Here is a 12,286-nt window from a genome sequence, read left to right as displayed (position 1 = left end):
CTGTATACCGCAGGTAATATCGCGTAACGGGATCGATAATATCGAAGAACGCTATCGCGTTACGCGGGGATTGCGGATAAGATACGTCCGCGTAATGATGTTTTAAAGTAAACGTCCCAGTGTGGCTGGACACGTACCAGTGTCCGACCACATTGGAGAAAAATATTTACTGTTTATTTGAACAATTAAAAATAAAAATAAGCTTTTTCCCAATTAATCGTTAAATATTAAAGATTTTTTTACAATAATAATTATTTTTATTTATAATTGTTCAAATAAATAGTAAATATTTTTCTCCAATGTGGTCGGACACTGGTACGTTTACCTTATATGTTATAACGAATATTGTGTATTTATTTGAGAAAAGCGCGACGCGAAGAAGACCGGCGAGTGTCTTGCATGTCGAAAGGACAAATCGAAGTTGCGTCGTTCGTGGCGTTCAACGGCACGAAACACGAGGAATTATGCTATCGTGCGTGAATCGATCTGGTGTAACAGATGACATAAACACGATATTTGCCGATAAGACAAGATAAAATCGGTAATCATTGACACATTCCACTCTTGAACATTCCTGGGCACGTCCACTTTTTAATAACGCAATCTCTCGAGACTGCGTAAATATTTCTAGATTTAGCATAATATCAGGGTCACAGTTAATTGTATGTCGATAGAGAATTTTATCTCGCTTCTATATAAATATAGAAACAGAATTTAAAAAATGATAAATCCTCGGCATGTAGATATAAAAAAACATTTGAAATTAATGGAAATTATGAACTGATCTTGGAATCAAATTTGGGCAAAAATTCAAAGTATTTTAAGTAATGTTAATAATTAATATAAACATATTATTAATATTAGATACATAATTACACATTATTAATATCAGTATCTAATATTAGATGAAATTATATGAAACAATGAGTGAGAATAGCGGATAAATTTCGGAGTAATTCACGTAAGAGAAAGTCGCAAACGCGGTTGAATCTCTGTGTCGCTAAATCGGATTCTTTTCCAGAAGAAAGGATGATCTCGTTGTCGCAGCGACGCGACGTATGGAAATCGTAAAGTTCTCGAATTATCTGAACCGACATTCCGAGCGGAACTCCAATGCGTATGACCGTGTTGCAACAGTTCTCGCGTCAGTAACTATAAGACTGAATTCCAGGATATACCATTCCGGTGAGTCACTCTCTTCATGAATAATTGCGCCGGGTGACCGATCATGCTGGACGATAAAAACGCGCGGCGCGTCCGCGTCGCTTAATCAGAATACTCTGGAATCGGCTTAATTTACGACCGGCATTATTTGCTATGCATCACGACGACGTCTCATTACCGATCGCGACTGATTAGCCGCGTGACTTGGCGGCGGAATGCCGAGAATTTATCATCGAAAGGAATTTCAGCAACTGGCGCCAATTTATCATCGATCGCCCGATCGATCGCAAACGGCGAGCAAATCGGGCTGGGAGTAAAAAAACAGTCGTGGAGACGCGAGGATGAGCGCCCATTGATTTCTCAATTGAGAGAGATCGAAAGCACAAGCTGGAATTTTTATCGGTCCGACTTGTATTTATTGCGTTATTGCGACGCGACATATTCTGCGTTGTAATTTTTTATCACGTGAAAAGATATTTTCCTCGTTATTAAAAGCAAAACGGTGCGCAGCTTTTATGCAAATGTATTTTATTTACATATTTACACCGTTTCCATTTGCTTCTCTTATTCGCGACTGACCGGGTAGAAAATATAATTATTATATCATAAATATTATACGTGTAAATATTTTTGAATATTTAGCATATTTTTGTAATCCCTCATTTATTCCGCGAATATCTCTTCTTTGATTTTATTTATATTCAAATATATCATGTGTGTATATAGTGCACGTGTATATCACAGCAAAATATTTACTGATCTTGTGAATCAAGCGACGCCACAGTATCTTGACATTTAACATTTAGTCGCGTCTCGTAAACGAGAAAGATCACTTAAAGATTATCTAGAGCGAAAGTGACATTTTTTTTACAAGAACGTTTGAAGACTCATATAAAACAGTTTACAAGTGCGCTGTATCGACAAGTGCCTTGTATGCAAATACCTTCAGGGGAGAAAAACAAAGATTCCTTAAGAATTAATCGGATCGGCGAAGAACGCAAATCATCCGGTCGGCATGCATAGCGCACGGCTGCACTGGGAGGAAAGAGGAAACGAGGGAGGAGTAAGGCGCGAGAAGTAATTCCGCATCAGTCGCGCGTGCACGCGAGATTGTTTTCTACCACGGCATCGGCAGCTCGTCAATATGTATCGCATTATTCCCGCACGCCGGTACGTCCGAGGGCTGTCCGTCTTGCGACATACGTGGCGGCGGCGACTCGCGCGCATCGCTATATAAAGTGAGCGTGTGTGCCTGGCGCACCGCATATACGCTCCTCTTTATCGCCGTCGTCGTCGTCGTCGTCGTCGCGTCCTGCCACGGGAGGCAACGCTTTATGAATACCGATATTTCCATTCTCCGCGCCCATCGTCGTCGCGCTGCTGCTCCCGCAGCATCGAATTATTGACGTAAGGCGGCCTTTGGCACGCGCTCGAATAACAAACGCGATACCGAGATTCTTAAGGAGCGGCGAATGTAAACGCGGAGAGAGCGTTCGATAATGGGCGCGAACTTGACGATCGCACCCAATATCCGTCGAGATAAAATTTCGTATGAGATTCATTTGTGTATTCTTGTACGCGAACCTCGAAGTTCTAACACCGAATGAGAGTAATTGGCGAATAATGAATTTGCAATCGTGCTCTCCTTCCACGAAATTAGAATTCTGTTGAATTATTGCTCACTCATGTCCGTTTCTGCCGATAGGGATTAACTTTAATCTCGGTTTAACTTACTTTTTATCTTTTTCTGGTTCCTAAAACTAGAAAAGGATAAAAAGTAAGTAAGTTAAACCGAGATTAAAGTTAATCTGCATTGGTAGAAATTAGACTCACACAATTAGCTGAAGAGCAAGAACTTGTCTATTTGCAATTTTAAAGCGCGAATCTCCAAAAATACGTCCTTCGTAATTTCCCCCTTTATCATAGTCTGTAAAACTGTGTATGTCTCCCGAAACGCTTGTTATGGAACAATTATTTAAACAAGGGACATCGTCGCGTGCAACAAATGCGCTTGTTATCGTTATTATGATACATGTGTGTGTGTGTGTGTGTGTGTGTTGGTGTGTATCGTTCGCTGATTAACACATTGAGTCTCGTTGCTGCATGTTTGCATCGCGATTAAGTCAACAATGGATGCTTACAACTAGCATTAAATGGCCCTTGTTTGATTTGCGTGAGACTTGACAGCTCTGTAGAGGAAATGAAAATAATTTTATCTCGTTGTTTCTGCTAATATACATTAAGTTTAATATCATCTCATGAAGTATCGTATATATTTAATTGTATCTAAATTATATAATTGTAGCTAAATTATATAACTCACATCAGTTAATGATAGCTGACCTTTCTATAAAACTTTGACAGATGATTTGAACTCATAAATCTGAATCAGCAAAAATTAAAAAAAAAACGTTAAAAAATTGAAGTTATTTTTGCTGTCTAGTACATCGATACGAGATTCTTACGCGAAAATATATTCTACCGATTAAAACTCGCCTTCGCCGTATAGATTTGATAACACATAATTCTTTAATCGCGATTCGGTCAAGTTCAGTTTTAACAGACATGCATGTTACAAACAGCATTCGAATCATAACACGATGATAAGAGATGTATGTAATTAGACACGTTAATTACAATCTGATTTGCAATAAGCATGCTCATAATCCAGTCATAAAATATGGCGAAGTCGCAAACGCGTTAGAATTATGAAAAAGAATTATTATTTAACAAATATCTGGCAGCGAGCACAAACTTAAATCGACATTGAAAAAATTAGAGTCGATTCTTTCCGAACAAAAACATGGAAAATATAAAATGATTATACCCTTCACCTAATTTCGAACGTCGTTCTAACATGATTTTAATTAGCGTGTAAGGCTTACAATTATTAGCAAAAAGATACGTAATAAAAATCAAAAAGTCACGACAATAAACGACATTCGTTTTTCACTGTTTCGCAAAGTACCGAAAATAGATCCCATTTTTCCGGTAGATATAGCGTAATATCGTTAAAATTACGAACGCGATTACGGGATCATCTCTACGTCCCATCTTTTTCATTCTGCAAGAATCATCGCGTCGTAAAACGGCAGACGTTTGACGTGACAGCGCCGTGGCGCGTAATCTCTCGAATTCCTCGCTCTGTCGTGAAATTTTATTTACAAACTTTCATCCTTGCGTTGGATTGTATCGGATTGGCGAGGTATGCCGCGTGGCGGCCATATACACGCGTATCTAATGACGCGCGTGCCGCGTGCACATGCACTCGTACGCGCGGCTACTTGGCGAGCGGGCGCGAGCGGCAGCAGAGCAGGTGAGGAAAATATGCACCTACTTTACGGTTGAGGCAGGTCGCGGTCTTTAAATCGCCGGAAACGTACGCGCGGCTAGAGGAGGAGAGGCGCGAGCGAGCTCCGGCCGCGTGTGTGTTCCTGGGCTAGTGTGGGCTCCCTCCACTTCCTCCCGGGCCGCTTGACATTGTATTTTCGCCTGCCTTTCGAAAGCTTCTCGGAAAGGCACCGTGGCCGATAATCGCGATCAACGCCGTTACTCGACTGCGCACCTTAAAACAGGTTGCGCAGTTGGAATGCATATCGGCCGCGTGTATCTGTATGTTTTCTTTTTTCATCTCGGTAAAAAGGGAGAAAAGATGCCGTGGTTGCTCCCCTCCTCCCCAACTTATCGGGTGTCTTTTTAGCCGGAGCTCTTTTTTGGGTCGAATACAAATATTGATTTTTTTTTCCAACCGATAGAAATCTGTGCTAATATTTTTCTTTTGTTAACGAGATACGTGAAATTTACAAAATTGACTTTTGATTAACAAAAATGTGTGATCGCGGCATGGAGTTCACGATAACGTTATATGCATCGGTAATTAATCCTAAATTGAATATTCGCTAACAGCGTGTAGTTGAACGATAACATTCTGGCTATTCATTTTGCTTCTGTCGGCGTGTTTGTAATCGAAAAGAGGCAGCGAATATAAATCTAGGACATATAAATATACACCGTGCCCCAGAAATATCCGCGGCGGAAATACGTTCTCCGATTAACGCTAATCTATCGTCTCGTATACGAACATTACGCGCGATCGTGAATCGTAAGATCATAAACGGATGTAAAACGAGCACTGTCCGTAGTTATTCACTCAATAAGGATCTCGGCATCCTTTATCCGCGGCAATAAACCGCGACGCCTTCGGTCATCTTGCCCGCGAAAATTATTATTTCCATGTACATAAAATCCATAACGTTCTTGTGCCACTCGCGTGTATCTTCTCCCGGAGATACACGGACGACGGCCGTTCCATAACGGTTAAACGTTCGGCTCATAACACCGGCGGGAGCGTCGTTTGAAGGAACGAACCCACGGTGGGAAAAATAACGTCGGCGGCTTCTTCTAACTTAACCGGGAGCACTTTGTTTTTTCTCCCGTAGAATGCTGTTTAAATCCTATGAGTCAGCTAATTTCACGGCTCGTTAAGTTGCGAGCGACCCAGCCCGTACCATAACTCGGCCGGTGTTGATTATGTCCTTTACAATACCCTACGGAAGGAATTCACCAAGCATTGTGCAGTCATTCATAATTGTACAGAGAAGTAGCGTCGGTATACGGGCCGTGCATCTCCGATCGGTCTCACTTTTATCGAAAGTTTGCGCCATGGAGAAACTTCATCCCGGAAATAATCTGAATTCAAGATCGCTATTTTACGACGTATATGTTTCTTAAAAGCCTGATATTAAAGTTATCCTAATTATAATAATTAATTATTTGATTTGTATAGCCTTATAAAACGGTAATTAGAGGTAATTAATCTGTTAAACTGAGATAACAGGTTAATCGCTTCTATAATTATCGCTTTTACAAGAAAATAAAAAATCGAACCATTTAATTAGAGTTGTCGTGACATTGGCCTAACACCAAGACGTGTGTCAAGCGCGAACCACGATTATCCACGCCTATGCAATGACCGAAGGTCAAAGATGCGTGCAGCTGTACCGAGCGCAGCGGCCCCGAGAGAGCCCATCTCTTACGCCGCGCCCCGCCCTTTCCTTCCTCGCCCCTTCTCTCTTCGATAACCTGGGATGAACCAGGCCGGCGGAAATCTCAACGTGTAGTTTTCTTAAATTCCCGATGATACACGGGGTGCTCGAAAATCACGCACTTTCTCCGATTATGGAATCTTTGATAACGGAGTAATTTTTTTTCTTGTCGTATAATTACGAGAGCTATTAAAGTAATCCTGAAACAAGCAAACTAAAAGAAGAAATATTCGCCACGGAGCGAAATTGACGAATATACGTACGGCTTTATAATTATAAATTAAAAATAATAATATTTATAACTTTATAGTAATTGTTATAATTATTATTATAAATTACAGAATATTACACAAAAGATTTTAACGATATTCCATGAGATGAAAATCCTCCACAGCGTCGGAGATCTGCAGAATTGCTCTTCTTGCCGCATTTATTCGTTCTCTTGTTACATTCCGGACTTGCATGAAAGATCTAAGAGCTGCTACATCTCCACAAGACGCGTCCTATGCTTTAGTCAGGCGACGCCGGTGGTGGGAAACCCGTGACAGACGGGTGCGAAACACGTGTGAACACGCCGAGAGGATTAACGGGCGGATGCTGCACTTAATAATTTGCCAATTGTTCCAACATCGTAACGCGGTATTAGCCGGTAAACGTTTCGCGCGCTCAGATGGAAAATTATTTTCTTCTTACGCGCCACTCGTCGATATGCTTTTGTATCTCTTTAAAGTGCCTTTCTAAATTACTCTCCCCTAATAACAAATGGGATTTCGATGCCTTGGAGGTTTGCGCCGCGCCGAGACGGTGAACGAACCTCCCGTAAAGATATATACGCTTGACGTAATCGGATGTTCTCGGCGCGCTGGCTATCGAGGACGCAAAATCCTCCGTTTATCCCGCGCGCGCTGTGTTCAACGACCTAATATCTAAATCCATTCCTCAAATATATACTCGCTGGCCGGTCGCCGGGATATCGAAAGCCGGGAACGCGGAAGCGAAAGGAATTCGCGCGATTTCATTGATTAGCTCCTGCTTAGCGGAGTCGGAGAAAAAGCGGACAAAAGCAGCCGCATTCCTCGAACGACAGTAACACACATTTTAACGCCGTCCTCGGCCTTTCCGCGACGAAAGTCTGAAACGTTTCGCTTTTCTCCTCGCACAATGACCGTTCGATGAACAGCTTCGTCAACGCGAGAGAAAACGCGCTTCACCTCCGTGATGCATTGTCTCGCTTGGAAAACGAAGAAACGAGAAGTCCCGACGCTGTGTCCTCGAGAGAAATGCAGATCCCCAATGCCTAACTCGAACCCTCGAGAATTTCTTGCCTCTTTAATTTGTAAATCTTTTAAAAATAGGTTTATCCGAGTTTATCCGAGATACCTGCGGCGCAAGGTTACACATTCTTCTCTCGGAGATAAATTTAAATACGAAACTGGGATGATGAAAAGACCGTTCGTTCGGAGATAAAAGAAGGTCTCGTCCGGATATAGGACAGGCCCCCTGTTATCTCCAGGTCACGGAGAAATGGTGTCGTTCCAGTTACGAGATATCGATGCCGAAACAGAATCGAAGAAACGCGCGAGGAAACGATAAAAGTATTTTTCTTCGAAAAACGACGTGGATCCGTTAGGATGCGCGATAACCGTTAGCACGTCCGAAATTGGCCGGCCTGGCCAATTGATCTCGACCATTCCACCCGTTATTTGTAGCTATCTAATGATTAGTTCAATAGGAACTTCCTCCGTATTACCTGCGACCTCTTTTCTTCCAATTCTACCATTTTGCGATCGGAACGGGTATTCATTGGGAAAATACGGCGAATAATATCTCGTGGTACGGATATTACGGCAAGACAGCTGCCACTTCTCGGCAGGCAGTTATGGTTTATGGCTAAATTGATCGAAGAAATAATTAACTGACGCGGAGAATTATGTTCTTGGATGCTGAAAACGTTTAAAAGGAATTGTGCGTGTAGAAAAAAATTTAATTAATATATTTTCAATCATAAATATTAGAAGTCAAACAAAAATATAAAGTTTTCAATACCGAGACGACAGATAGTTTTTAAACGAGCAATTAAAAATTAAAAGGCAAGTTGAGCTTCAGAACTGAAGAGATAACAAAACTGTATGCTGCAAATAATAAACAAAACTGTGCTACACAATAATAAACTAGAGATACGAAGCACTTCGCATGAAATCGACGATATCGCACGGAAAATAACGGAATTTTAAAGAAATATATCTAATTGGCTTTCCTCGAAGGGGAGACGCAACAACTAATTACACTGCCGTGTAATTAACTTCGTTCTCATTACATTGAAATGAGTAATAGCTTCTAATATCAGCACAAACTCTATACGCTATTTATAGCGGGCCATAAATAATAAATGTGCAACTGATACGATACGCCTTAAAGTCGGAAGTATCAATGATAAACCTATTAACCACACTTTAGCGTTGAACGAATCCTTTGTTCAGATTAGATATGACGGGTATATCTCGAAATAAAACATGTATTTATGGGAATTGCTAAGTTTTTCTCCCTGGAAATCGATCTCTAATGTAACTTGATATTACCGTCGATAGAGTTAGATTAGATTAGGGACATTTCTTTGAAGCTCGCTCGAAAAAATTCGTCGGGAAAAACTCGCGAGAGAAGCGTTCCTCTGTTTAGCTCGGCCACACGAACGGCAACTCCTCGCCGCGCCGCTCCCTTCCGAAGGTATGACGTTATGTTCAACAGATGTCGGGGTAACGACTCGAAGGGGTAGGCAACAGCGACGATGTAGAAGACAAATGTGTCACGAGGGTCGATAACCAGGCTAGAGATCACCGGCGCGGAATTCTGCGCGGAGTTGTAACTACGGAAAATTTATGCCCGCGATGTACAATACGAACAGTTATACGCAGATTCTCCGCTGCTGTTCAGGGTTTCCTTTTTTCCCCTTAACGCAAAGTATTTCAGTATACAGCGGAGTATTTATTTAATTTACGAGATGACGGGGGAAATTTTCCTGATATTTTAATCTCGCCGCGTTCCAGCATAGATACGCTCTAATAAAGCTTTAATTTGAGGATTAATCGCAAGGATGTTTACAGTTAGAAGATAATTGTAAAAAACGACAGTCATAATTTTGCCGTCGAGGAAAACTCCGCGGATCGCTCCAGGAATCTGCGGTCGAAAGGAAACGCGGGATATATTCGCGATATCCTCCGCGTATCACGAATGGGTATACTTCTAGCCTGCCTGCTCATTATCGCGCGAAGAGAAAATTCGCGTCGAGTCGCCGCTGGTTTCGTGCACTGCAGGCCTGGTTTTCTACCGCGCGGTCTTCAATGTAAGACGCGTAAAGTTTCGAATCACGTCGGCCGGAATCTCGCGGCTGGGTGATACGTCCCGTATGTGTTACACAGCCACAGGGCCGCGGTAATGAAAATGTGAGAAGCCCGTTAACCCGGCCGGCTCCTATAAGCTAACGATCACACAGCAGCCGACAATGAGGATACAAAAGCGCGCCGACGAGCGAATTCTCAATTGGCCATTATGCCGATCATTAGCGATGATTTTCGCTCACAATGTCGTCCTAATGAACCGCGATAATTAGGCGTGCCGTGCGGGGCGCTATCGCGCTGCCGCTGGGAAGAATATTGCGAACTTTCGCGCGAGAAAGCGTCGCCAAACTATGACGAGAGCGACGTGCAAACAATTGATTTTCGCGACGATCGATTCGCGATATTCCCGCGAGTCCCCGCTTCGATCTTCGAGTCCGCGAAACGACGATTTACAGCGGGAAAGAAACCGATTGGTAACCCCCGACGACTTCGGCGTGCCGATTATCGCATCGCGCCGTTTCTCGGGAACCGAAACAAGCGCCGATCGTAACGATTCCGGCGAAATATTGGACGGAACTTTCGTCCGAGATCGCGTTTTCCTACCTCGTCTCTCGGAGAAGCGAGATGCCCCGCTTTCTATATCAATAAAATCGCGCAGCGGAAAGAAACGGCCGATCGCCTTACCGTACTCGCGAGCAACGGATATAACGAGAATAGACGTTACTCCGGAATTACCGCCTCAAATTCCCGCAAATTAACCGATCTTCTCCTCCCGATTGAAGGTGAGAATCTCTCTTAGTTTACACCGATCCGCGTATCAAGTAGTATATTTGAACTGATCAGCCAATAATCAAACTTATTTACTAGTTATTTACTATTTAATACGCGTATCAAGTGGTGGTGTAAACTAGGCCTCCATCTCGAAAAGTTATTTGTCTATTTTTTTTTAAATTTAATGTCAGGGTGCTCCCTACACTGCTAAATATTAAAGGATGAAATTTAAAGCAATACCTTGAGTTAAATAACATGTTATTTTTAATTACCATGTGCGTCAAAATTTATTAGCTTAACACAAACAATATTGCTTGAATTCCATTGGTTTAGTTAAATTAACATTACTTTGGTTAAACTAACGACATATTAAGTCGGAGCAATAGTGCGATAGTGACTTAAATTGAATATAACTTGACGCTAGGCCTGTTGGTTTTCACTGTACTTTTGAACTAGTGCAAAGTGCAATAAGTTAGAACGAAAGAAAATACATTTGTTTCATCCTAACTTATTGCACTGATTCTGAAGTGCAGCGAAAACAAACAGGCCTACTCTGAATTTAACAGTGTTCGGGGAGCAAAAACACGCCTCGCGATCGAAGGCATCACGAGATTCTTTCAAGCGTGGATGAAACTTGATATCGCAAGAAGCATAACAAGTGAATATTTGCGCAAGTGCCGAGATGTTAATATTACGTTTTGCATCTTTCCGATCTTTTTGGACCAGAAACATGGACGATGCGAAGGTATCGTCATTTCCCTTCGTACATTTTCATCATATTTCGTCTTACAAATTAGCTTCGACCGTAACAAGTCACAATTTGCACAGAGTTTATGTACTTTCGTCAGGAGGGTCATCGTTACAACTTTAAAAATGTTTAATTACAATTCTCCGGGAGACGATCAGTTTGTCTGAACCGAATTCTCCACTTTTCACTGGGTCTACGCCTAGGTCGAGGGCACCGCTCCGAAAGTTGACAGCGGCCGCCATTTTGAAGCGGTCCGCGCGAAGGCCGTCTTTATGCGTGCATTTTTATCGTGCGTCGCAGCAGCGGGATAATTACGCTTACGACGTCGCGATGCGCACTCGAGCGCGTACGGCGGGATTACCTCGACCGGAAGAACGTACGACAATCCAAAGAGAATGAAATCGTATACGAAAAGAGAGCCGACTAAATATAAAAAATCGCGACAAGCTCCTTTCTCCGTAACAGACACCGTCGTCCGTGTAAATTTACTCGCGTGCCGAGCGCGTTGCGTTTCTCCAGTTGGATTCACGCCGAATTAACTCGGGGACAATCGGCGAGAGATATAATTGGCGAACACACGCGCGGATGTGTAAACAGGCGGTCCTTCGGCGGTCGCGCGTCGCGTCGCGCTTCCCTTTTATCCACACCCCGATATTATTTCCCTCCTCTGAGCGCGAAATGCCGCGCGCGTTCGTTGCGTCTCGGGGGCACCAGACGACAGTAAATCACCCCCTGCAGCCGCGTCGACGCGTTCCGGAGTCCGGATTCCGACCGGCCGACATTACCAGCCGCGCCGCGCGGATTAAATCGCGACGCCATGTCGGCCGATCGCCGACGAGTCGAGGACGGGGGGGGGGGGGGTAGGGGGGAATTTAAATCGCTCTCTCGATTGTCCGGAGCGCGGGCGGCGGGACCGGGCGCGAGGGCGATTCTACTCGCTGAACTCCCTCTAATCGTGGGACTGGAGACGAAACGCGCTTATCATACGATCTCGACTGATTACAATTTTTGCCGGCTTGCGAATCCGGCGGACTCAACCGATATTCCTGCTCCGTTCAGTCTCCGTTTCTCCTTTCTCCAAAAAGATAGCGCAATCTCGTCACGGTGTTACATCATTTACATCTCGAAAACGCCTCGAGGGGTACGATCGACCGCGCGCGCGGAGTTCCGCCGTATACGGAGTAAAAGAGAAAGAAACGACAGAGTGCCATGGGATAAAGGCA

The 12,286-nt window shown here is 43.3% G+C and overlaps 1 protein-coding gene across 2 annotated transcripts in view; it reads right to left on the bottom strand.

The window, feature by feature from the left end:
* Fax (failed axon connections) overlaps positions 1 to 12,286 on the bottom strand; it is a 29,134-nt gene that overhangs the window by 15,911 nt on the left and 937 nt on the right. The gene's annotated exons all lie outside the window — the stretch shown is intronic.

Source organism: Temnothorax nylanderi, unplaced genomic scaffold (assembly GCF_030848795.1).
Source record: "Temnothorax nylanderi isolate EJ_2023f unplaced genomic scaffold, tnyl_v1.0 TNYL_tig0056_pilon, whole genome shotgun sequence".
Classification (NCBI taxonomy): Eukaryota; Metazoa; Arthropoda; class Insecta; order Hymenoptera; family Formicidae; genus Temnothorax; species Temnothorax nylanderi.
This window is presented reverse-complemented; position numbering and strand designations above follow the sequence as displayed.